Source organism: Accipiter gentilis, chromosome 34 (genome assembly GCF_929443795.1).
Source record: "Accipiter gentilis chromosome 34, bAccGen1.1, whole genome shotgun sequence".
In the NCBI taxonomy this organism is placed as follows: Eukaryota; Metazoa; Chordata; class Aves; order Accipitriformes; family Accipitridae; genus Astur; species Astur gentilis.
In genome coordinates, this window is record NC_064913.1 from 12,337,558 (window position 1) to 12,363,486 (window position 25,929).

Consider the following 25,929-nt stretch of genomic DNA (forward strand, 5'->3'; position numbering starts at 1 on the left):
ATAAGATGAGAATTTGTTTTCCCAGTATATTTGGATTTTTTAGGGAGAACCAGTCCTCAGGAGACAGGCGTCTAGACCAGAGAAACAGCATTAAGTAGCCTACCATCTGACAAAGCAGATAGCCTCGGCATAGCCCCACTCAGGTCAGTCAGGCAAAGCTTCACAAAATCCCAATTTTGCCCCATCAGCAAGATATTATTTATGTCAAGAGACAGACAGCAGAAAGGTGGTACACAGATGGAAAATGGGTCAATCAAAGGTGAAGAGGCACAAGAGGAAATGTTTAGCTGCTATTGCTTCTCGAAGACAAGATTATCTGAAGTCTTGCATTTTCAGTTGTTTGTAGATGCATCTTACTATTTAGTTCAAACATTTACTAGACCCGATCAAATAATCAAGCAAGTGAGATTTATTATTGTTGTTTCCAAAGCTGATTACAGAGGACAGATATTGCTTGTTAATCTTTTCCCATTCCTTGATTATACATTTAGAATATATGCTCCTGCATCTCTTTTCGGAGCACAGATGCTAAAACCACAGGACATCATTTTAATCCTCAGGTACTGTCACAGCTATGGATCCAACTGGTTTTATTCCAGGTAAAGTGCAGCCAACTGCAATATGCCTACTTGCAAAACCGTAATTGGGGTAACCATCATCTAAGCAAATAATGTTTTAGCTGATCCATGCACAAAATAAATCCCTCTCCTTTAGATATTAAGCTTATAGTCTCTTATCGCCTTACACGATGGGAGGTAGGGGCAGTTCAGGAGTTTGTCCAGTTTTGGTAGCAGGGCACAAAACGTGAAGCTTATCTGACTTGAATGGAGCCAGACTTTGACCCTGGCCAGCAGGGAGACACAGCGATTGCCAGAGTTGCAGATGACTCTATCACTTTAGCTCTGAACCCTGTAGAGGAAAAAAAAAAATTAAAAAAAATAAAAAGCTCTTGAATTAGATAGAAAGTTTCAGCCACCAAGCTGCAGTAAGACTCAAGTCTGCTGAAACAGCCAGCTTTATCTAGTGATAGAGAACAACTCGTAAGATAGCAAGCAAGGAATGCAAGCGCATTTGAAGCATTTGCTTCAGTTTGGAAAGGAAACCTAAAGTACATGCTTCTCCAGTTCAAGCCTTTAAAGGCAATATTTATGGCTTATGGCTGCAAATGGGTAGCACATTTAAAAGTATTTCCTAAAATAACAAGGGGGCAGCAGTTGTTAAATTGATTGTTCATTAATTAACAAGGCCCTGGAAATAAAAGTATTTGCTGAACAAATAATTAAAAAATATAAGCGAAACCATATTTGGAACACAAATTATTTCTTGTTTAAAACTAGCTGATTAAGGAGCAGCTGTATTAGAGCATCCCAGCGACACCACTGCAAAATTCACGGCGAAGAGTAAAACTTCACTGCGCTGAGCTGCTGGAGGATGCGCGTCAGCCAGCAGCACGTGTGAGCGCTCTATTTACTTTCCGCTCCCACAGGTGTTCACAGAGTATTGTTCCCACATCAGCTGGCAGAAAGGGCTGAAATCACCCCAAACACTTCTGTGAGCGTGTATTTCTGCATAAACACAAGCCGCACATGCGTGCACACCAGGCAGGTCCGCGCCTGCCTGTGCACGCAGCGGCGATTGGCACCGGTTTGATTTACCATCCCGAACTGGGGTGATGGTGTGGGGTGTGAGGTGTGGATCTGGTACCTCTGGTACCCAAACTAGGGCTCCTTTCTGAGATGTCTTTCAGGCAGCAGAGCCGTCCGGCTGCCGCTTCAAGGGCAGCAGCCCTGTGCAAACACCCGGTTACGAACATCCCATACCCTGGGCATTAGTCACGGCACGGCACGGGCTGACGTGCGTTCAGGCACATAGCATAAAAGTCAACAAATACCGACAAACCCTGCCCGTTGGTCTCAGGTGAAAGTATCCCAACAGGGAGATGCATTTACCTTGGGAGAGGAAGGTAATCTTCACCCGGCGGCACTGCCGGCCGTTGCCAAATACTCCCTACGGAAAGGCTGGTCCCGAAGCCGCTCGTGCCCTCCAGGTCCAACCTAGCCCTGAGTCCGCTTGGGTAGAGTTATGGGCCGCACACAGAGCATCGCCTCAAGAAAATGCCACGGGGCCAGGTCAGAGAAGAAGGGGACGTTTCGGCTCATGTTTCCCCGTATTGTTCATTGTGCAGAGGCAGCATCGTACGCTTGCTCCATGCAATCACCACCTGCGCCCGGAGCACTTTTTTCCCTGGTTTTCCTCTCAGTCCCATCGGCATTGCTCTATATCCTGTCCAACGTGGGCCACTTAATCTTTCATGGGCAATTCCACAGCCAGAAAGAAACCTGGATTTCTTATAGGCTTGATGAAGTCCCTCAGATTTACTTCTTCCTCTACTGTAAATCAACCATCCCTGAAGACCCTGGAGCAAAAAGGTGCATACCCGACAGATACGTTGCAACCTTTTATTGGTGCAGGGTGTTTGCTAGCTAAGATTTCTCCTGCGAAATATAAAAAAGGTACAAGCTAGGAACAAAAGTTAGTTTACAAAAGACAATTTATTAAAGCAGCAAGCCGTTGGAACCCTTTCGCTAGCCTCCATGACTCCCGTCCAAACAGGCTGATAAAGTAATTCATCCTGCGGGAGAGTCATGTTTAAATACACTGCCGCTATCACACTTCCAGCCCCAGAGCAGCCAGTCCAATGGTTTTTCTCATCCCAAGAGGCACCAGCCGTCCAGACAAGGAGCAATACAAGTTCCTTCACACTTGCAGGCTTGACAGTAAGCAGGCTGACACTACAAGGCGGATGGATAAAAACAAATCAAAAGAATGCCCTTTACAGCTGCGTTAGGTGATGGCCGTGGGAGGAGGAGGAGGAGGAAGAGGGGAGAGGTAACTGGGCACGCTCCTGGGTTTGCATTGGGGTGAGCCTTTTGTCTTTACACTTCGCAGCTCACTGCGAGACCGTTCCACTTAAATTTCGAAGGGCATCATCCAACAGATTTTAGTCAGTCATGGAGTCATTTAATCATTTGTACCAATACCACAGCTGGGAGATCTATGGCCAAAGGGCCAATGTTTTAGACGCGTGTCTGATTTTTAAAAGACACAGAGATACTGCCTATTTTATCTCGTCTGATTAAAAAAAAAAAAAAAAAAAAAAAAAAAAAAAAAAAAAAAAAAAAAAGGAAAAATCTTTATCTGCAGAAACAAAGCTAAAAAGACTTAAAGTTATACCAGCACTGATTTTATGTAGTTTTAAACTATTCCTATGTTTTATTCAGGATCAGTAGAGAGACATATTTCATGTAGCTTTTCTGGGTATATTACTTCAGAGCAGGAGCAGGGAAGAGTGATTGCATGCTCAAAAGTACCAAAATCATGTCGTTTCAGCAGAACATTAATTAATTTTTTGACCCTTCAGTCTCTCTGACCCAGTTCTGAGAAGCTTATTGCTGTTGTCAGGTCAGAACTTGTTTCAAAGAGCCAAGTGTTAACTTTCCACTTACAGATTATGTTGGCAGGAGTCTATCTGCTTACATAGGATATGTCTTTGTCCTTGACCTGCATTATTTCTATAGTTCTTTTGTGCAGAAACAAGGAATTAGCCTTCCAACACAATTTATAGATGAAATTGATCAGTGGGATAAAAATCCACAGCTGATTAGTTCTGCCTTCTTTAGGAGTTAATGAGAAAATAAAGCTTTCCTTTAATGAGATGGACAACATAAAAAAAGTTTTCTGGGAAATAGATAAGATGCCCTATTGCACAAACAATACATCAAGGCAAAGTGCCCAAAAACCCATGGAAATTGTAAGGCTCAATAAATAGGACGGATAATCAGAGGCCCCTGGAATTCTCCTGCGCAGCGGGTAAGCTTGTTCTCCCTTCCATAATAGACCTACACCCAAGCCTATTTTGTTAGAGAATGCTAAAACAGCATTGAAGTCGGTCAAGAAAACTGCTCAGTCTTGTGGTGTGTCGTGGTAATTCAACCTTTAGCCTGTAAGGAATATAATACAGGAAAACCACGTTTGTTTGTAGAGCTTACCTCTTAAATGGGAGCATCAATTGTAAATACTCAAAGGTTATCTCAAATGGCAAGACAGATAGTGATGTAGGCACAGGTGAAGGCATATGCCAAGTACCTATATTTTTAGAGAGCACAAATACAGTTATACGCTACATACAGCACAACACCAACACCAACATCCCCCCCAAAAAAAACCCAACTAAGAAGTTTGGTGCCAGTTAAACCATTGCTTTCCAGAGGGAGCTCGCTGCATTTTCAGAAACATCAAGCTCTCTTGAGAAGTGCCTCAGTTTGGATCCCAGAAACTGAGGCACTTCACACGTTACAGATGTTATTGAAACACGGACCATGTGTAACTCCGTGTATTGCGTATGCTTCTTTTCCTTCTCAGGCCAAATACATTGCTGTAGACATGTTGTTGTTAACTAAAATAGTTACAACGTGATATGTGAATTGGGAAAGTCAATTGTTTCACACAAAACATTTTCCTATTAGAGAGGTACCTGTCAAAGTTATAAATACTACTCATAAGCAGTTGAAGTCACACAAATAAATACAATGGTAAGGTATGGCAAAACCACAGCATTGGTCAGTTTTGCTTGTGATTCTATATTTGGGTTTACTTATATAATTTTGCTGCATCAAGTCCAATAAAACAGTGTTGCCTTTAGGAATTTGTACCTTCTTCAAACCTGGAAGTGGAGGAACTGCTTTTCTGTGATTACTTCTGAGGGGAATCTAAAAAAAACTGAGATGCTGCACAGCAGTTGTGTAGCAGCATGGTATGTCAGGGAGCACAGGCAGGGGAAAAGAGGCAATGGATTTATCTGAGGTTCAGCTGTACGTCCCTCTGTACCATGACATTAGTCTTACTAAAGGATGTTATGAGCTCCTTGGATGTAGGAGTGAGACCATGCACAGATGCAAAGAAAAATTGTTATTCTCTTCCAAAATGGCAATCTGTCCTGTCACTACTTTGCTTTTGGCTTCCTTCAGTCCCTTCCTCCTTGCACAGACATTTTTTCATTGTTAGGCTAAGTTCACTAAGAAAGTTGTGCCTAGTCAGCCCTTTCAGCTTTCATGCCTTTGGCCAAAGAGATCAGCAGATCAGTTTGCTTGTATTTTGCCCCCAAGGGATTTTACTCACAATGGAGACCTAAAGGTCTCATTTCCAAGGGACATCCTTGCGAAGACAGTTGCTGCCTGACACGGCTGTTACGGGACACTGAGAAAATCATGCCATGAAAATAATACTGCCACCGCTGGGTATACAATATATATATATAACCTTCATGCAGTGTTACAAGGATGATGGAATGGCACGTGGGGGTAATTTTAAAGTCCACCTGGACTGTAAAAATGTGCCCTCTCTGGAACGTAGGGCACATCTGCATCTGTGTGCCTTGTGGCAGGGTAGGATGGGAAAGGGAGCACTGAAAACAGTAAAACGGAAAAATAATAGCCCGCTTTAAAAAAAAAAAAGGCTTTAACACCCCATATGGCAGTGCATTATTACACTGCCAGCACTGGAACCCCTCTCTGCTCTGCTTGTTCTGAAGTCACCTACAGAGAGCAGGGAAAGGACTGGATTAGGTAAGTGTGGCATGCTCCATGCTGTCTGGGGAGCATTACTAATCTCCTAGTAATATCAACTGCAAGGCAGCCCTCAGGGGTAGGAGGGCATGGAGCTAAAACAGGCAAAGGGAAGAAAGATCACCAGCACAAGACAGCAAAACAAGAAATGAAACAGGATCAAGAGGCAGGAAAACCGGGAAAGGAGAGAAACAGAAGACGAGAAGGCAGAGAGGGTGCAAAAATAGGCACGAGAAAACAAACACAATTTTACACCAGAGTAAAGGGCTCATGACATGTCAAAGGGTCCCCAGTTCTTCTGGCACCTTTTTGATGGCAGTAGGACTAACTAGTGCGTCCCATCAGCGCTGAGCTGCAAATAGTCACCTCGCACCGACTTTTAATCACTGACACCTCAAATTCAGAACAGCACAGCAAGAGAGCACCAAGAGGTCTGCATATCCTACAGCGGCCATACAAGGACTTAATCACCTTCTTCTGGTGGATTTACAGAGCAGCTGCTCTATAAGGCCCCAGTGCTTAAGTATGAATAATGTGGTTTTAGGAATACTGCTCAGTGTTGAGGAAGATTACCGTGCATGTCCTTAGACGTGACCACCAGGAGATGAAGGAGCTGTTCTGCTTGACCTTTATTGTAGAGGAGAGAGGATTTTGGAAAGAAAAGTGTGATTATGTGTATGTCCTGTTTTATAGCCTATACAACTCTTTTTCAGCTCATGCAGCTGTGTTTGACTGTAGGAGAGAGGAGCTCTCAGACTTTATTCTAGCACTTTTCATACCTAAGGGAATGTGATGTTGGCCTCCCTGGCGCAAATGCGTGTCTAAAAAAGAAATTACCAAAGATTGCTTTCTCTTCCTTTTTTTCCTCCTAAGTGACACATTTAAGAAAAATATTAGGCAATATGTTTATATATGCACTTTCCCCCTGTTCTGGTTATCATCGCTTAGGATTCTGCAGAAGTAGAAATTTCTTTTGGCGATTTAGGAAAGGAGGCTAAGTCTTACATGTAAAAACCAACCTGGAGAGAAAGAGTCTTCTCCCCACATATTCACTGGGGTTTTATACTTACCCTGAAAGATGTCTGCACCCCCTTAGGGCAGGAAGAAGCCAGCTTCAGGGCTTGGAGATTGTTCCTTCAGGTGGCAAGAAATAACAAAGATTTACCTAAATGTTTATGAGTACTGTACCACTGTTTTGTTGGAGAAATTGCAGGAAAGAAAGACATTGATGATTATTCTATCTCTCTGTTTTACTGTGTTTCATACTATGCTAACAAATACTATGCAGGAAAACAAGCTAGGAACCTTTTAGTTTTGTGCATAGCGAAAATCCTCCTGGGGCCTCCAGAAAACCAGACAGACAAAGGGAAGTCCAAAAAGTAGCAGCCATCAAAAATATATCTTGTCATGATTGGAGATTTGGGAGGATCAGTACAATCCCAAACTCAAACCCTGGAGATACAGTTCCCAAAATACTCTAACAACTTTAGTAGCAGTGTTACTAGCTGATAAAACAGGGCACTGAGGAACAAGGTCAATTGGCCATTTAGAACAGCAGAGTAGAAAGTGTGTAAACCGTTGGGAACACCGTATCTTGAATTTCAATACATCAAGGATTGTGAAATCCCTGTTTGAGACATCTTAGTCGAGCCTCAGTTTTGGAAAATGTTGGTCCCTGAAAATAAGTCTTTTGGAATGACTTGTAACACAGCACTCATTTTGAGAGTTAAAGTTTCCCTTTCTGTAATCACTGTGTTTAAACTCCATAATGTTGTAAAGACCTTCATATTTTAGTTGCAAAATAAGCACTGAATCAAGCTTTGCAGTCTCTTAGTCCCAAGTTGTCTCCAATTTCCAAAAGAAATTGAAGGTAATGAAACTATTTGCAGGACGAGTTGCCGGAGAAGGTTTTAAATTAGAAGGGTCAATAACATCTTAACAATTTTTATGCTACGTTAAGCCAGAAAATTATTTCTATGCTTGTCATGCTTAACTTATAGGGAAAGCTTCAATGCATATCTGACATAACAATAGCTTTAAAGAAGCTTTAAAAATATGGGTAAAATGAAAGAGTTTGTGATCAGCCATTATTATTGATCCTCCTAAATAATAAATATAAACATACGTTTTCACTTCAAAACTGGTATTTTCCAAACTGATCGCCGGCACAAGTTAAACACGACAGAAACAAAAACTTTTGAAATTGCAAAAAGTTAATATAGCTACATTTTCTACCTATGGGTGTTGCTAAGGAGAGTCAGGATTTGGTCTCCGTTTGTGTGTGAAGAAAATAAGAAGTTATATCCACAAACAGGCATGCCCGTATGTTATGAATAAATACTGGCAATTGAATAGATTCACCCTCACAACTAAGAATTTCTGGTTTAAGCACTATGAGATGTACCTGAAACACAACACAACGCTACCATAAACAGCTTAGAACTGTTTGCCCTAGAGAGGAGAGAAAAGGAAGACGAGATGCCAGACGCTGATCATGTATTTTAAACCTCAAAAGACATTTAGCACCTCAGACTTCACTTTAGCCAGAATACCAGAGCTAACACCTCTGCTTTAAATGAAGACGCCTTAGTCTTTCTAACATCTCTCCCCTTTCTGGGTCACCCACATGACTTTGTCCGTAGTACCACACTGTTCGCTGAAAGAGAAGAGTGATATTTTAATAACTTAGTCATCTACATGATGTGTCAGTTCCTTGTAGAAACTTCCCTGAAGAATTTCCCCAACCAAGTGTTAGTCAGAGCCGAACAAAACATTTTGTAAACAGCTATGGTCCAAGCGAAAACTTTTCTATTGTCAGCCATCTGGATGAAGTGAGGACCATAATATTTGCTGTCCTTGCTTGGAAAAAAAAAAAAAAAAAAAAAAAGGACGGCACAACATGTGGGCTGGCTTATGTCAGTGCAGCTATGTATAGGAGGGTCATGGCAAATATCACCTCCAGCCTGTTGAAAACATTGTCACTCTACATTAGGGATTGAGTCTATGACTGGTGGGGTCTTGCCATAACTTCACTGAGTTCAACAGATGATCTATGCCATCGGGAATCTAATTTGTTGGAGTGTCATAGCCAAAAAAAATGTTTCCTGTCCATTATCCATGCAGAAACAAAATACATAATATTAAAAAAAACCAACAGAAATTAAAAAGACCATATGAAATTTCACATGATCTAATTTGGATTCAATTTAGAAACAATTTTGTCCTCTTCAAGGTACATGTGGAGGATATTTTCCCTATCTCCAAGCTCTCTGCAAATATACAGGAGCTGCCTCATCTTACTCTCAAAGTTGTATGGGTGACAGTCTTACCGTGATTGATTACCCTAGGGTCACACTTGGAACAAAAGCTATAGAAGCATTTGTTCGTGCAATGACACAAATCCACATTCTTTTTTATCTTCCTGCCCTTTAAGTGTTCTCGTTTCCTTCATTAGGAACCTTTATCTAAGATCACATCTTTCACTTTACAAAGTCGAACTGAGAGACATTTTTCCCTTCTATTATGTTAGTTATCCTTTCTCCTCTACTATTACTCAGAGAGTATATAAATAAAAATCACACTTCCCAAATAGTATATAACAAAGAAAAATAACAGACTTCTCACTTAGTCATTGAATTATTTGCCTTCTTCAAACTGCCAACAACTTCTTGATGGAAATATTCTGTAAAACATTTCTCCCTTGTTGTTATCCCAGGGAATAATTTCCCTGCCCTCTTTCACCTTAAGATACAAAGCTCCCTGGTTTGTTTAGAGGGGCTGGTTTGGTTTTGGATACTGTGCTACTGAAATACACTTATGAGTAGATGATGTGATCAGTCCTATGAATTGAAGAAGCGTGAAGTTCAATGATTCAAAATATTCCACTTGAGGTCAACCAGGGCTTGCAGAGCATCACAGATGATTTCAGTGTGTGCCCCTGACTTGGTACAGATGCATCCCTGCACTTTCAGTAGTTATGCCAGGCATTCAAACTCAGAAATCCCTCCTTTTGCAAATACGCATGGGCAACTCCATCCATATCAGTGGAGCTTTACTCACATTTAATGAGGTTTTGAAGATCTGCATCTTCAAATGCTTTGTATGCTTCATTTCAAGAACCATCCACTTGGTTAACTATTTAGCACTGAGCTCTTTAGTGATGACTAGATCTTCACAGATTTTCACACACTGCCATTTGTCTGCAGTTGGCTACTGTCAATAACATTCAGGATAAATCATTTGCCTATAAATACTTTTATGCCTGCTCATATCCAGGTCCTGTAGACCAGTCGTTATGAGCACATTACAAATCTTTGCTTTGGACTGAAGAAGTCTATGTCCGCCCCTGACAGTTCTTCAGGAGTACCAATCCAGAAATTTCCCTTAGATGTAACCAGACAACTATTTTTTCTGAAATCTGTATGAGAAAGACTCATGGGAGATTTGTTTTATGAAAGAAGATACGCACAGACCCCCTTAGTAACAAATAGATTTTTCTGTTATTTTCTACTGAACAAAAAACCCCACATTTCTTATAATAAGGGGAAAATGCAATCTAATTTTCCTAAGTACTACTTAGTCCCTTGTTGATTTTTTTCAATAGGAATGAGCAGAACAGTGGCATACAGCAGCACACACCTAACAAAGACTGCTGTGGTGCTAGGATGTCTCTCCAGCTGCTGCTTTGTCGAATCCTCGCTTTATGAGGCCTATTATCCATGCATCATACTTCTTATTTCCTCTTCTTCACCAGCATCTTCCCTACCGCAGGTGGCCACTGCTGGCCCTGAATTGAAATTTTCTTGTGCAATAGACCCTGTAACCTCTCCTTTAAACTGCACAGCCTCCGTTCAGTTTGCAATATACTAAGAAATATTGCTCGTCCTTTCAATTATTGTGCCTTCGGCATTGTATCTGGTCATTATTTTTCTCCTTTTTTCTCTTTGTTACCTCTTTAAAATAAGAAAATAGCATCTCTGATCATCGCAGACACGTAATCAGGAAAATCAAAGGCAGTTCCTGTAGGCTGCAAAGATAAATTTTAGAAAATCAGAGCACCTAAATGTAGAAGTCTTGGATTAGATAGTTTTAGACATGTTTAGATAGGTGCTTCTAAGCACGTGTCTTCAAATGATATAAATACAGATCTCAATAGAGCCTTCAGGCCTCATGTTTTTAACACTAGTTCAGAACCCAGGAAGAAACAAAGTGTCATATATCCTTATAATGTTAAGCATGGGAGTGGTTAAGCCCGTTAGAGTGAAAACCAGAAAATGTAATGCACATTCAAGGACAGCTGTTGCTACATTTTTATCTCACAAGAATTTACCGCGTTAAGATACTACATCCAGTCCACAGGTAGAGAAAGAATGTGATCTGGCAGCTGGGCAACATTTGGCTTCAGATGAAAATTATTTTTCTTTACAGAGTTTTTTTGGACCAAATCCCATTTGCTAATTAATTAGTGCAACTAAATAAGAACATTTTTGCCTTTTGCAGTTTGCTTCGTTTAAATGTCTGTTACATTTTGAAAGGATATAAGTTACAGCTACTAATTTTCTAGGTACTTAAGGAAGAATATGCAGAACATATGTCACAACACGTACATTGACTTTTTTGGTTTGGTTTGAAATATGTCTAATCTGCTTTGTGAACTATCCGTTCTCACCATAAAAATGAATAGTAAGAAAAAAGTAGCAATCACATCTAAACCATTCTTCATATGGGACCTATCAAATTCCATCAAATAAAAGTCCACAATTACAACATTTTGATTAATACAGACACAAATGAGAGAAAACTTTTTTATCTGGGACCTCCATTTGCTAAATTCAGATCTGAGCAGAACAGAGCCCTGGAGTGATTACTTCAGCCGTGCTCCGTAGACGCAATGCTAAACTGACTGCTTTGCAGTAGTCCGGCTATAAACCTTGCAGAGCACTTCTCGACTTACATCGACCAGCTGCAGAAAAATTTGGATGATGCAACATCTCTCTGACAGCTTCTTTTTTCCACGCTGACTATCACAAAAAAAAAAAAAAAAAAAAAAAAAAAAAAAAAAAAAAAAAGAAGGTCTGATGGAGGTGTCACCTTGCCCCAGCAGACTCTAATGGTTACCCAGCATCTCTGGGTCAGCAGGTAGGCTGCCTATCTTTCAGCTCTGGTTTTGGGAGAAGCAGATTGAGTGTTTGTCCACTTTCAGCAGCGGTCCTCACGAGGCCCAGAGTATCTCTGAGACTGACTGCCCACAAACGTGAATATTCACGGACTACTTGGCCCACTTGCCTGGAGATAGCAGCCCACAAACCTGGTTTTGCTACCCTCTGCATAAATTCCATGCTGCAAGAATCTGAGCCCAGGAGAATCTATTTCCCTGTCCTTGTTCTTCCCCATCATCCTCCAGTTCAAGGTTAGCTAATGCATTTTCCTCAGAACTGCCAAAATAAAACAGAAACATCTAAACTAAGACCAACACTTTCAAACCAGAAAGGCACATCATGAAAAGTCCAAGTGCAAAACCAAGAATATATTCACATACATTGCCTCAGTATCATGGCTGCTTTGCCAACAACAGTGTTTATTTAAGAAAGCGATTTTGACAGAATCTAGGTTGCCCACTTATGGCTGAGATCTCATTGTGCTAGGTTTTATATGTGCAGAAAAAAAAAGATAATTATTTTATTCAGATGTTGCAAATCCCATACTTACACATAAATCCATGTACGAAATATAGTACAAGAAATGCTATATACGAAGACAGATTTTGTCAGACTACTGCTTTCCAAGATATATGTTAGATTAATATGTTAGACTGACATTTTAGCATGCTGAAGATCATAAGACATGTTTTATGGTGCATTAAAATCTCATAATAACAATTTCAGAGAGTTAGCATAATATATTATTCAGAGTTAAATACTGCCTTGAATGATAAGGGCTAACATGCCATCAGGCTATAACAAACTACAGCTTTGAAATATCAATTTTCATTTATCAGTAAGGTCATTTACATAGCTAAAGCAAGAACATAATGATGTATTTTTTCACTATCTAGGAGAAAAAAAATTGCATTTCTTTTCCAACATCCGGAAAATAAGAAAACAGTTCTGAGAAAGCCATTATTAAGTCATTTAACCTTTCATACAAAATAAATTGTCATGGATTTAGTTAAAAAACTGAAAGTAAATACATTCTGGTTTCTTATATTGAATGTAAGTAAACTTATTTAAACCCTAGGGGAAATGCTGTATTCAAGCACAAATGTATTCCTCTAACTGGGGTTTTGACAAATTGCATCTATTTATCTGATACTTCTGTAAGTGACACAGAAAAGCCATGCAACCTTGCAGCACTCCTCTACAACTTCGCCCCAAAGAGGAATTCAGCAGCATGAGTTACTCAGAGCCGCACATTGCCCTTAATCCACATCCGAAATACTGTATTTTAAGGCCTTTAAGCTGATAAAAGGGTATGCTCATACAGTTAATGGGGTGGAAAAGAGGGCAGCTGATATAAGAGACCGTGAAAGGGGAGCTAGATTAAAAAGTACCTTTATCCTCAGATGTCACTCTAACCTCCTCCACCCTCACGTCCATGGAGAGCCACAGGAATCACCACTGTTGCGTCTACCACTCCGGAGAGCTTCGGGCTACCTTCGTGTGATTTGATGGCCAAAATTTCAGCGTGCAGTAGCCCTTTCTTCAAAAAACACATGGCCAGGCAAGGCAACAGCCCACCAGGAATGTGTCCAGGCTGCCACGTGGATGTGTGCCGTGGGTATCCCAGAGCTCCGGTCACCCCATTTCCCACGCCGCTGATGTCTTTTTATTTGGCAAAGAACTTTTGGCGCGTAGCAGCTTGTGAACGTGCAATTCCTCCTCTGCCTTCAGCGCAGATACACGGTGAAGACGCCGAAGCCTCTGGACATGAGCCACGGCCCAGAAAAGGGACACGGACTCGCACACGGGCGCTAAAGCCATCGCTACGGGAATGCGGTGTGCCGAGGATGAGGCCGGTACGTGCCGAGAGAGACACAGACCGCTAGTCCAGGAACATACATTATTATTTTGCCCAGAAAAGGTCAGAAATTCCCCTCCACCTGGCCGTTACGTGCTATGGTGGTCAGGGGATAGCCAGTACAGAGGTGCTCCTGGAAACTCTGCTGGAGAAGCTACGGAGAAACATCTCCTGGGCACAACGGGGCTGCACCCGCAGAGGAAGAGGAGGGATGAGGCTTCCTACCCGCAGCAGCACTCGACCCACATCGGACCAGTGAATCTGAGCCACTTGTGCCTGGATGGGAACTAGCGCAAACAGTCCTTTAGCCGCTGTCCTCTCTGACATCTTCTGCATTAGGACTAAACTGTTGTGTACCCTATAAGCTTTACTGGGAACAGCAGGCAGATCAGGTTTAAAGCAGGCATTTAAATGGGTTCCAGGGCTTTCTGCTTTCGAGTTTGCTGTAAAATCTCACCCATTTTGTCAATCTCTCTGCTGAAGCGTGCACCTGAAAAAGAACATCGTGCTACCCTGTTCAGCTCGCCATACGAGGAGTTCAGTGTGTGTCACCGTCAGTGTTGATTTTGTAATGTAATTTTACAAAGCTCTCAACTCACAGGAAGCAGTCTACTGCGTGTGCACAAAGTTCAGTCATTTAAATAAATAGGCCACTCAAGTCACAGCGGCAGCCCAGAACGCAGCAGAGCCTCTATCCTGATTTTCGATGGCATGCTAGCTTAAGTTTGGCAGCAAAGATAGGTATATTTTGCACCAAGTCTAATTTAATTCTACTCTTACCAGCTACTGTTCTTTATCCACAACATCCACTGTTACCACCAAAGCTTCCTCTGCACCAAGGTTTCCTTGGAATTTCTCCTCTTTCGGTCATGAACAGGAGCAGTCCTCTGCTTTCTTTTCTTTTTTCTTTTCTTTTCTTTTCTTTCCTTTTCTTTCCTTTTCTTTCCTTTTCCTTTTCCTTTTCCTTTTCTTTCATGCAGCTCTGATATAAAAGAGAGAGCACGGGCAGATTTAATATTTCAAATAAAAGATAATGCTAGGCTTTTCTTACGTATTTTATCTCAAAGTGTAATTGCATGTGCCAGTCACTGTTCACATGCCTCTGTGGAGGTGACAAACGGGCCTGCAACAGTAGAGCAAGTTTAAATTAGTATTTAAAAGATATTTTCTTTCTGTACCTTTAAACCTTTAACCTTTTCTGTTTTCCCCTTCCCTCATTCCCCTCATACAGACTAACATTGCTGTTCGTTTTTTTTTTTTTTTTTTTTTTTTTTTTTTGTCACTGGCTCTATTAGCAATGTAGCAGAATGAGACAGTGATGGGCCTGTATAGAATAAAAGGATGTTGTCAGGCTGGTGTCAGGTCAGATTGGACTTAGAGGAAAGAATCAAACAGTCTTCTTTCAAAATGATTGATGCCTTCTCCAGCTTTAGCTTAATAATTTTGTGCATTCTTATCAACAGCTTTGGGACCGCTGCAATGAAATTTCCAGCACTGCTCTTGTCATCCTTGCTGAAGTGGATTGTCAAGATTTTCACTTGGCTTAGGCTAGTGCAGGGATCCGAGATTAAAATCCCTATAGTCAGCTCCTGTAAATTCCCCTCAGTGTTGCCAGCCTACGGGTAAAATAAACTGGGAATGGGCAAAGGTAACATCACTACTCTGAATTTACCTCTGGGTAAAAATTAATATCCCTGCTTTTAAAATACAAGGATAAGACTCAAATCCACATTTAGTTAAGTGAATGTCCTGATTTTCAATAGTGCTAAGAATTGCTAGGTGTGCAGTACAGTGAGGGAGAAAAGGAAAGAAAGAAACAGACACCGAGGTGCAGAATTAGGAGCCAAATTTTTGCCAGCATGGTCAGGTCGGAGCTCCACCCCCGCTCTGGGGCAGCCCTTGATATGAGCACCCAAAAAGTGACATCACGCTGTAGGTTTTGATTCCACCACATTTGTTTTCAGACTCATTTGTCAACAACAAAAGAACAAAGTTCAAGCAAAAAGCTAGGGTGTCATTTCTTACCAATAATGAACAAGGCGAAAGACACCTCCCGCAGATTAATGATTGGTTGGAACCAGTTAATCACCTCAAGCCATTAACCCTAACTGTTATTAAGCTCTAGAATCTAAACCAAGTCCTCAATCATTGTGGCTCCTATTCACCCTTCCTATTTACAGACCCATCCCCCAATCTCTCCCCTGACTCCCACTCCAAAAAACCAGCTCAAAATTCCATGTGGGAATTTGTGTTACATGTCTGTAGAGAGATAGAAGCCAGCTATGGAGATAACAAAGTGGTCCGTTTCTCACCTATTTCAGAGCAATATTCTTTTCACATCACATACACGTCAGCACAAGGTATTTGTGGGCATTGAAAACCTGACACATTAGTTAATCAGGGCTCACTGATCTTTCCGCAGGGTAATTTAGTTTATAACGTAGCAGGAAACAAGAGGAAAAGAGCAGGGAGAAAGGAGATGGGGGGAAGGGAGGCAGAAAAGGAGTCAAAAAAAACCCCCAACCTGCGGGAGATAAATCTGACCATTCAGCATTCTGAAGAGGAACCTATTCATAAAGTTCGTTCTTGATGTATTCTGATAGGCTTTTGTTTCAGTTTATTTTATAACCCTATTGTACAGTAGGCAGCCCGTTGTTTGCTCTAATAATCTGTTTCCATGACCTTCACCTTTATTGATTTGGCTTCTTCCTAAGTTTAATGCAGTCTCTGAGATTAAAGCCATTTTTCTCCAGGACGAGTTGATTAACAGTAGATTTGCTTTAAGAAGTAGAAATCATTTTGATTAGTAAAAAATGTTTTTTAGCACAGAAGGTATGTTTTAAGTAAATAAAATCTCTTTACAGATATAAGCAATGGAAGGGGGATTCTAGCTCATAAACAAAGTCAGCATTTTTTTTTAAAGTCTGAAAAAGTGAGTGAAATAAATAAAAGCAGCATTGCTTATAGTTTATTTATGAGTGCTATCAAATACTGCAGATTTGAAGAATAAGGTACGCAGGATTTTATTCTCCCCTCCCAGATGTTATTTTAATCAGGCTTATAGTTTCAATAGGTAGAGAATCATACAACTGGAGCAATTTTCCCCAACAGATATAGTAATATAACTCAGTATTTTGCAAGTGTAGCAGTTGAGATTATAAATCAAAGGCAGAATTTACTGCAAGAATATAATAAGCCAAATCCCATTTTCCTCAACAATTTATAGTTCTGATTTGATTATACAGCTTATTTGCTTGGCTTTATTACTGCATTAAACTCCCTGCTCCTTGGTGATACTTCGTTCCCTAATGTCTACCGTCAACCTTCAGTCACACGTTTTGATAAGAAAAGCACTCGGCTGCTTCTTGCCCGCAGTATATTAAACACTGCAGACTGCCTTTCCATAGTCACACATATATGGATTTGATTCTGCAGCCCCTTTGCCTCACTTGAAACCATAATGAATTACCAGAGATAAACAGACTGAACCAAACCCACTGCAGTAAATGGAAAATCGTCTGTTGACCTCGCAGGGCTTTGAACCATTCCTCCCCTGACAGCAGACATTCATTTCCTGTTCCCAGCCTCTGCCAGGGTAATAATAAATGTATTACCCAGCTCAGCATATCTAGCACTTGGTAGCAAAACCAACCAGAGAGAACATGCAGTACAAATTAATATACCTAATTTTTTCTGTACCCTACATAAAATCCAGAAGGAAAAAAAAAAAAAAAAATCGTAGAATTGCCCTCATCTGAAAAAAGAATAGAAGAAGAAACTGCACATAAATCTTCACTGACAATTCTTCTCAAACGCTTTCTTGCCATTATTTTTCCTTTACCACAATATAATTTCTGTTTAAAAAAAAAAAAAACAAACCAGACTCTTACGAATAAATGATACATTTATCTTCTAAATATTTGAACCACATATTGCTTTCTGTTAAAATGGTACAGATTTACTGGAAGAGAAACCAAACAGCAGCTACAGAACCGCCGCTTCCTGTTGATAACAAAACCTGAGCTCTACACGCTCACAAATTAGCATCTGTTGGCTGGAGGTTCCCCTATAGAGCTTCAGCTGTGTTTTCCCCAGCTATTGTTTTGTTTTCATCCCTGGGAGTTTTCTAAAATTCTTCTGAAACTGAACAATTAGGGAAAAAAAAATATATATTGAATGTTACTATGGAAACAAAAAAAAAAAAAAAAAAAAGGAGAAAAAACACTTTAAGCAGACCGATGACTCGGGGCACTGCTTCTCGACGGAGACCAGCGCACTGGCGCTTTGTCCACGAATAGAGCAATCTGGGGGCCTATTTAAAGGTGTTGAACCGAGGGAATATATTAATAACGCCCTCTTTTATTTAGAATAGAGTATTTTTCTCTACTGAGCAGCTGTACTGCATTATGTGTACCATTAATCAGCACATGTATCTTTGTAGAATATATGTCCTCCACAGAAACTATATTAAGATAACGTTAAGGTCAAACGATTACATGCTTAAAAATTAAAGCCAAAACTAAAAAAACAACAACAGAAAATCAATTGCAATTGTATATAGGCTTTTTCACCCCTCACACAAAAATAAAAGACTCTCTAATTACTGACCCAAATGCCATTTCTTATACTCAACAGCAGAAGGGACCTTCTGGGTTAATGAGGCCAATCCTCAGCTATTTCAGGCAACCACACTGCATGAACCCCGACGTGAAAATACCAGACTCCCTAAGACAGCTATGACTTTTGCAATTATAACTCCTGTCAAGAAGCTGTCCCAGAACTTTATTCCTGTAATGTCTCAAAACCATCCTCTCATTTTCATTCAAGTTTATTTGTTCCCAGATCATATCTTTTTTTTTTTTTTTTCTTCTTTTTTTTCCCAGAGCAAGCACTGTCCTTTACCTTAAACAACTCCTCTCCCTCTTTGGTGTCTAAAATGCCTTCACACATTCATACAGAACAATATTTCCCCACTCAGTCTTTGTTCCATGAATCTAAACAGTTTGGTTTGCTCATCTTTATTTCTAAGATGCAGTCCCCTTTCACTTATAGTGCTGTAGACAACAACGCTGTAGTCCTCTTCAGTTGTTCCCATGTCATTTCATTCTCACTGAGCAGCAGCAAACTCCAGATGTGGTTTTACTTGGACCTCGGTTGATGGGATGAATGCTTCTTTACCGTCATTGGGAATCGCTCCCCTGATACATCGTGGAAAACATCACCATACTATCCTTCTCTTAGGCTGTGTATCAATTCGTGTGTGTTTGGAAACACCATGCTAAACTATGCTGAAAAAGAATATTACAGTATTTCATTTTTTCATGGAAATGAGGACTAAGAGAGACTTCTAAAGTACCTAGGTTTTGTCTCTTTCCTTTACAAGGCAGTATATTTCATATATCTCTAAAATATCTCTACCAAGTCCAATGACTTCTGCGAAACCCAGTGTTTATCAGTCATCAAAAGTCCTTATTTAACCTAAAGTAAGGAACACAAAAGAGAAGGCATTTCTTTATTTAACATGATGGTCACATTGTGGAGCCCTTCAAAGTATAAAACAACATATCTAAGAAACAAATCAAAGAAAAATGTTTGATTCTAATTTTTATATGCTTGGTTCACTATATATTCCCTATGCAATACTCAAGTCCGTAAGTGATGGATGAGGTAGTTATTCACAAACTCTCCAGTCCATAGGAAAATACCTGAGAAATAAGGGGGCTGAGGCAGAAGGTAAAAAGAGTCTCTTTTGATCGTAACAACTCAGTAGAAGGGTTGGTGGCAGGTTTTTTAATAGTTGAACTGTCTCCATCATCTTACTTGCAAAGAAAGCAAGCACACGAAGCCTTGGGAATAATGGTCTATAAACAGCTTGCTTTAAAAGTAATTGACAACGTCGATTGCTATGATACTTCAATCTCAGGGGAAAGAAGCTGAAATTCTTGCAGTGTAGTGTTGAAAGCTCTTTTTCCTTGTTGACTACAGGAGTCAAAAGTATTTTATCCTGGTGTTGCACGTAAATATATGTAAGTATAAAGCAGGAGCAGAGCAAAAGAAAAAGGTGGCGTTTAGAAACCAGGAGTGGATTTGATACAGTTTTCACCACAAAAGTAAATTCTTTAAATCAAGTGTATATTTACATTCCTGCAAACATAAACACTTTGATATAGCGTTGATATGGAGTTAGTCTATGAACGCGGTCAGCATTTTTGCTGATACATTTCTCTTTCGGTGCTGCAGCTTCAGAGTTGTGCAAAAGCTACGGGATAAAGTATGGTCATTGACTACCCTTCAGTTTAAAAACACAGATCAGTAGCTCAATGTCACCTTGAAATAACACAGGGCTATGTGGGATAATGGATCTGTATATTTGCAGTTTAGAGTTCATGTAAGTGTGAAACTAATGGCATTAGCGAAAGCCAGGCAAAGCATCAGCAAGCAAGTTGTAAGCTTAAGCTTTCCTCGCCTCGGTCAGGGTCTATTTCACCCCAATTACAGCACCCAGGGCAGAGGCTGCCAGATGTGTCGCTGCTGTGACAAGAGTTTCTGATGCTCAACAAAGGGCCAAAGATGAGCCCAAACTCATTGCCTCTTGTTGTCTCAAGTAGGATTTGGGCACAGGTGTCTAAAGAGGAAACCTAGATGAATAATGGCAAAGCATTTCTCAGCTGTAGGAAGTAAAAGGATTCATCCATAGCTCAGAAAATACAAACAACTACTGCACCTTGGTATCCCACCACTATGACGTGATTAAACAAATATAATAATATTTTTTTTTAAAAAAATCAGTGTCCTAACTATAAAACACAACATTACAAATGAATGAAAAATGCAAATGGCAGGTCAAAGATGCAGAGCAAGATGGGCGCAGTACCAGCTCAAATGAAGAGATGTCAGCAGAGCTGAACACACTTACCCCAGCAGAAGAGTCAACATACGAATACCACAGCAAGGCACAGCTTACGACTGATGGTGGTCAATGCCAAGGAGCCCCTGTGCCAGCCTCGCCTGGGAAAGCCGTTGTGACGACAAATGAAGAACTGATGACAACGCTATGAAGAACGAAGTAGGTGCACACCAGCTCTCAGCAGTTCCCCTGGACCAGCGTTCGCTCCTGCCAGCAGATTGCTCTGTGCACGGAGGAGCAGACGTGTTGAAATTCTGTACAGACACCCATCGTACTGACTAAACAATAAGGCCCTGAAGATGTATTTTAAAAGGTACCTTAGTGACTTTGCTACCTGTTTCTGAATTTTAGAGCTTCTAGAGCACCTAACTCTCTTAGGCTCCTACTCCAGCCTACAATTAAGAAGAAAAAAAAGACCTATTGCAATGCTTTGTGATTACTTCTATGCGCTGTTATCAAGAAGAGCTGACGTTCTAAGGCTGAACTACACTGCTTTTTTCAAAAATTCAAGGTCTTCAATTTGCCACCCAAAACCCACCTAAAGCTACAAATCATTTCTGGTTGTTTGGGTAATTACTGGTTTGAATACGCAAAGTTGTAAAATTCTTCCACATCTACCTAGGGAGACAATTAAAAGAGAGATAACTTGATTATTTTGTTTTCTACTGTCATCTCTTAACATGCCTTGAACCAATTCGTATCACATACAGAAAAGTCCTAGGGTTGCATCCATATTACCCTGAAATGGAATGCAGTCTTGGTTATATTTGCCATATACTTGTTTATATTACAGTATTTATCACAAGAACAGGATTTTAATGTCAACTCAGACCTGCTTAATCTGTGCCTAGCTTATCCATATGTCTGGCTAGTTGAGGGACTTAAGTGGTAACTAATCTAAACAACATATGTAGCACCAATCTACTCATCTAATTTTATGTTAATTCAAGTGAAAAATGACCTTAGCAAGTGTGTCAGATGAAGCAGGTCTGATTAGTATTCTGTAAAAACTAGAAATAAATTGTCTTAATCTAAACACTGGTCTAATTTGTTGGTTCTTCTTATTGTTTTATACTTAGAGACTCCATCCAAGGTAGAAGAAAAGGAACATACGGACAACCAAAGCACAGAAAGCTGAAAAGGCCTGGGTTTATATACATATATTTTTATATATATATATTCTCCTACTGGGCGATGGAAAAAGCACAAATTAAATTACATAAGTGGTACAATTCTGCAACTTCATCGGTTGTTTATAACAATGCAGAAGGCTTTGCTGAACATGAAAAAAGAAACCCTGAGTCGATCAGAGAGGTCTACTGAGCGAGGAAAAGCTCTGGATGAGAGGAATGGCACACACTGAGACCGTTTCCTGCTGCAGCGTGTGCTGCTCAGCACTAAGCTATTCCCATGGAGATGAAAACTGAGGATGAAGGGCAAAGCCAGTCCTGCCTAGATTTTGACCTATGGCTCTAGGGAGATTAGTAATTTTAAACAGGAAAAGCACCCACACAATACTACTATTCAGCATCTTTTTTTCTGTGTTTATGTGTAAAACCTTCCCCCCCGCACCCCAATAAAACTCTTATTCGCCACTTTACCCCAGAAATTTTCCCTCTTTCCCCACTCCTATCCTTTGGACATACTTCAGTTTCCTGGTCCACAGGCTCATCCAGCCTAGGTATAAATCAGGTTTCCGAGGGTGATATGTCTTGTGTCTATGGGGAAACATTCTCATCTTTCAAAATTCAAAGAGCGTCTTGCTATGTAAGCGCCGTATTTGGAGTAGGTACTTAAAATTGTATTTAATCTGTATATACCCACATCATGAGACAGTTAACTCTTATTCCTACTACTCAGTTTTCTTATACCTACTCTACACTACATCGATCCTATTGTTTAAGACCTAGGTGGGAACAGACAGGAGGACTCAAGCGTTTGCTGCACCTTTCAGGTTATACAGATCTATAACCGATTTTTGTGATGCACGGACAGGCATGTCCCCTCTACCGCTTCACATACAGTCCTCTCCTTCCCCATCCAGTCTTTCTCGACAAAAAAAAAAATAATGGCTCCAGCAACTGAGCTAGGGAGGAACACGGACCTGTTGCTTTAGTAAGGCAGTGGACCTACTTACATTTGATGCGATGAACCTCAGTTTACCTGGACGCACAAACATTTGCTGGAGTGCTAACCTTAAGTGCCACCCAAACCCCATCGCTGCCAAGGTCCTTTATCAGCAGAGGCAGAACCAGACGAGTGCTTCCACTGCTTCTTCTGACTTGTACCTGAGTCTGGAAACACGGACCAGCTGGACATACCAGTGCCCTGCAAAATGTCATACAGGTCAGCTGCTCCAGTTCAGGCTTGCTGGAGCCTGTGCCCAAACCGCAGCGATGTTATTCGTCCTTCTGAAGGCTCACGGGGATGTTTTGGGGAGCTTGTAGCTGCCTGGTGGAAAATGCCCAAGCCATGACACCGTACGACTCTCCCTCAATGAGAACGCCCGTTGCCCACAGCCCTACCTGCCAAATTCTTGTCGTCTGCCGAAGGTGCAAGCTGCTGCTAAGGACCAGGGCAGGGAATAAATGCAAAGCTGTTCCAGGCAAAGCCACAACAGATTAGGGTGAGCTGTGGAAGAATGTTTTCTAAGGGAAATCCCTCATATTTTTAACCCTCCATTCTTGCAAATACCTTCTTCATTTTGCCTTAAGCTTTGGGGAAAAAATAGGATCAGATCTGTGAAATTCAGAGATTTTGTTTGTTAGCTAGAAGTGAAGGATAAGCCGAAATCAGGCATGAAATTGAAGACTGCTCTCTCAGTGATAAGGAAATAAGCTGTCAGAGGCCTTGGACTAAATACTTGACCTAGCAGCCTTTCCATCTCTAATTTCATTGATTAAAGTGATCATTAGCAATTTTCTTGATTATGCATAATATTTCTGGCTTTCTGTAGTCCTTGCTTTGTCCCCATCAAGTTCCTGCAGATCAATTTCATCTTTCCTTAATTTATTGCTAGGTTTAAATATAAGAGATTAAAGAGATAATTAACTTCATTGCATGTCTGTAGAGCACCAGCCCCCAAATTTGCCTTCAATCCGCATGAAACTAACTGTAATTTTTTATAGCATCTCCAACTTCACCTCCACCAATTTTTTCATTCAACAACGCAGCATTTGAAAAGACACATTAATATAAGTAACGTTATTGGCAAAGGCAGAGGACGAGCGAACTGATCCTGCTAGAGTTTTCTGACTTTGGTAGCCTGAAAGGATTTGACAGGCGTACAGCTCATAAATGTCATTTTTACAGTTACTGGTCAGGGAAGACAAGGGCTGAACAACCATGGCTATCGAGACCAGGGAAGATGGTGTGGTGCAGAGATCCCCAAGCCAACTTGGGCTTCTGCACAATGGCCACTGATAGTCAAAGCTATTCTTCTTCCTACAAGCCTCAAGCCAACGCTGCACTGCCTCCGTTGCAGGGGTCTCTCTAGGCCTCTGCTTCTGCAGCGTGGTCTCCTCAAAATTTGCAAGGACAGGTAGGACGGAGGGCAGGAAGGAAGGGCAACTAAACTCACCTGAAAACTGGAGCTGAGCATTAAGGAGCAGTCTTTCCTGGAGAACAGATAAAAGAAATAGCATTCTTTTTAATAAATAAGTAAATAAAACTAATAAATTAACACATAGTGGGGGGAAGTTTGCTGTACCCAATTTATAAATATCCAGACTTTTGCACCAAGGCCATCCTTTGTTAGCCTTTGTATTTGCTTAGACAAAATAATGGGACTTCTTCTGACCCACCTACTCAATTAAACTTAATTTTAGATATGTTTTAGAACTGGGTGCATTTTAGTCCTCAAAATCCCCACAGTTGGTATATGGCATGGATCCCAGGTGCCATGCTTGTTTTACTAGAACAGTTGGTCTGCTATATAGGGATATTTTCTCAAAGGTGGACGCTAGTGCTGCGCCACACTCTTTTTATAATTAAACAAGGTATAAATTAAATCACTGTGTGGTCATCTCCCCATGAGATAAAATCCATTAACAGCCCTCTACCCACAGTTTAGAAAACGCTAAACTGGCACCCAAAATCAATGCATGTATCTTGCTACAAAGATCATTCTTCTACCTACATTTCTCCATTCTACCCACAGATTTACCTCTACTTTTAGGTGGGATTCCACCTTATTACATTTTACTTTTCTTAGCACAGTGGTAAGTGTCAATGTTAAGGTACGGGGATTTCCCACACACAAATCAAAAGCAACATTAAAATCCCTAGGGAATTTCAGGGTCACTGCCACTTTACCATCTTTCAGGCTAAAATTCTGCTTGGACTAGGGATTTTTGGAGAATATGAATTTAGGAATAAATCTGAGATTATTACTGTCACATAGGAGGTAAATGATTTACAATGCATGCTAAAATGTAATCAGCATTTGGATGTGCATGATCTCCAAGGCCAGGCCATTCCATAGCAAACCTTTCTTTCTCCACCCCCTTCTTCTCCCAAACAGATAAGTCTTTATATTTGGGATTTGTAACCTCCACAGCTGCCACAGAAATTTGGTCTTTTATGTAGGTAAGACTTGATCCATTAATTGCTTTTTAAGCTAGGACAAGAGCTGTAAACTGGCATCAACAGCTGACCTGAGTAGCGGGAAGACTTCTCTAAAGACCCGTTGTGTTCACACTGGGCTGAGCCATCGGACACATGGCGTCAGCCTTCTGCCTAACAGTTTTTGCTCAGCTTTGGTGATTCCTTTGGGGAAGGTTGTATTCACAGATGGATATAATGATGCCTTAAATGGATGTTTCCTAGACTTCTGTTCACTTCTACCTCCTCGCTATTTAGAAAACAACATTAGCTGTTCATCCCAATTTCCTCAGCAGATAAACGCAACTCCCTCATCTTCCCAAGACTTTGTCACGTGTTGACAAATAGGTATATACCTTCAATGGAGAGGCTGAGATGATATTCCACCAACTTTTTATTTCCGTTCACCAACCAGCATCACTTCAGTTTTGCCCAGCTATTTCTCATCCAAAACCTGTATAATCATGTTCATCCTGCCATTTTTCTGATGCGAAGACATCGGTTTTAGCAAAATTCCTTCCCCATTCTCTTGGCAGCTAAGCTTATAACATGACATCGTTTCCTCCTGGATCATGAACAAAGAGCATATTTTATCCTATGACCTCCTCGTTTTTGATCTGAACTTTTAGTTGATATTTTGAGCAATATTATTAAAATATTAAACACCACAATGAAGGGAGTGACTTCCCTTTCCACGGTATTGCTCCCCTCTGAATACTGCTACGTACTGCAGCGGAAAAGAATTACTTGTCCTTGGGCCACCTTAAGATACAATGTCAG

General features: G+C 40.7%; 2 long non-coding RNA genes across 2 annotated transcripts; both read right to left on the reverse strand.

The window, feature by feature from the left end:
• Nucleotides 1-651: 651 nt before the first annotated feature.
• Nucleotides 652-6,761, reverse strand: LOC126034485 (uncharacterized). The gene is made up of 3 exons (XR_007504642.1): nt 6,695-6,761; nt 4,050-4,146; nt 652-909 (listed from the first exon to the last, which is right to left on the reverse strand). It is a non-coding gene; the product is annotated as an uncharacterized LOC126034485 (long non-coding RNA).
• Nucleotides 6,762-22,205: 15,444 nt separating this feature from the next.
• LOC126034563 (uncharacterized) lies at nt 22,206-25,706 on the reverse strand. The gene is made up of 3 exons (XR_007504652.1): nt 25,506-25,706; nt 24,128-24,164; nt 22,206-22,875 (listed from the first exon to the last, which is right to left on the reverse strand). It is a non-coding gene; the product is annotated as an uncharacterized LOC126034563 (long non-coding RNA).
• Nucleotides 25,707-25,929: the final 223 nt, after the last annotated feature.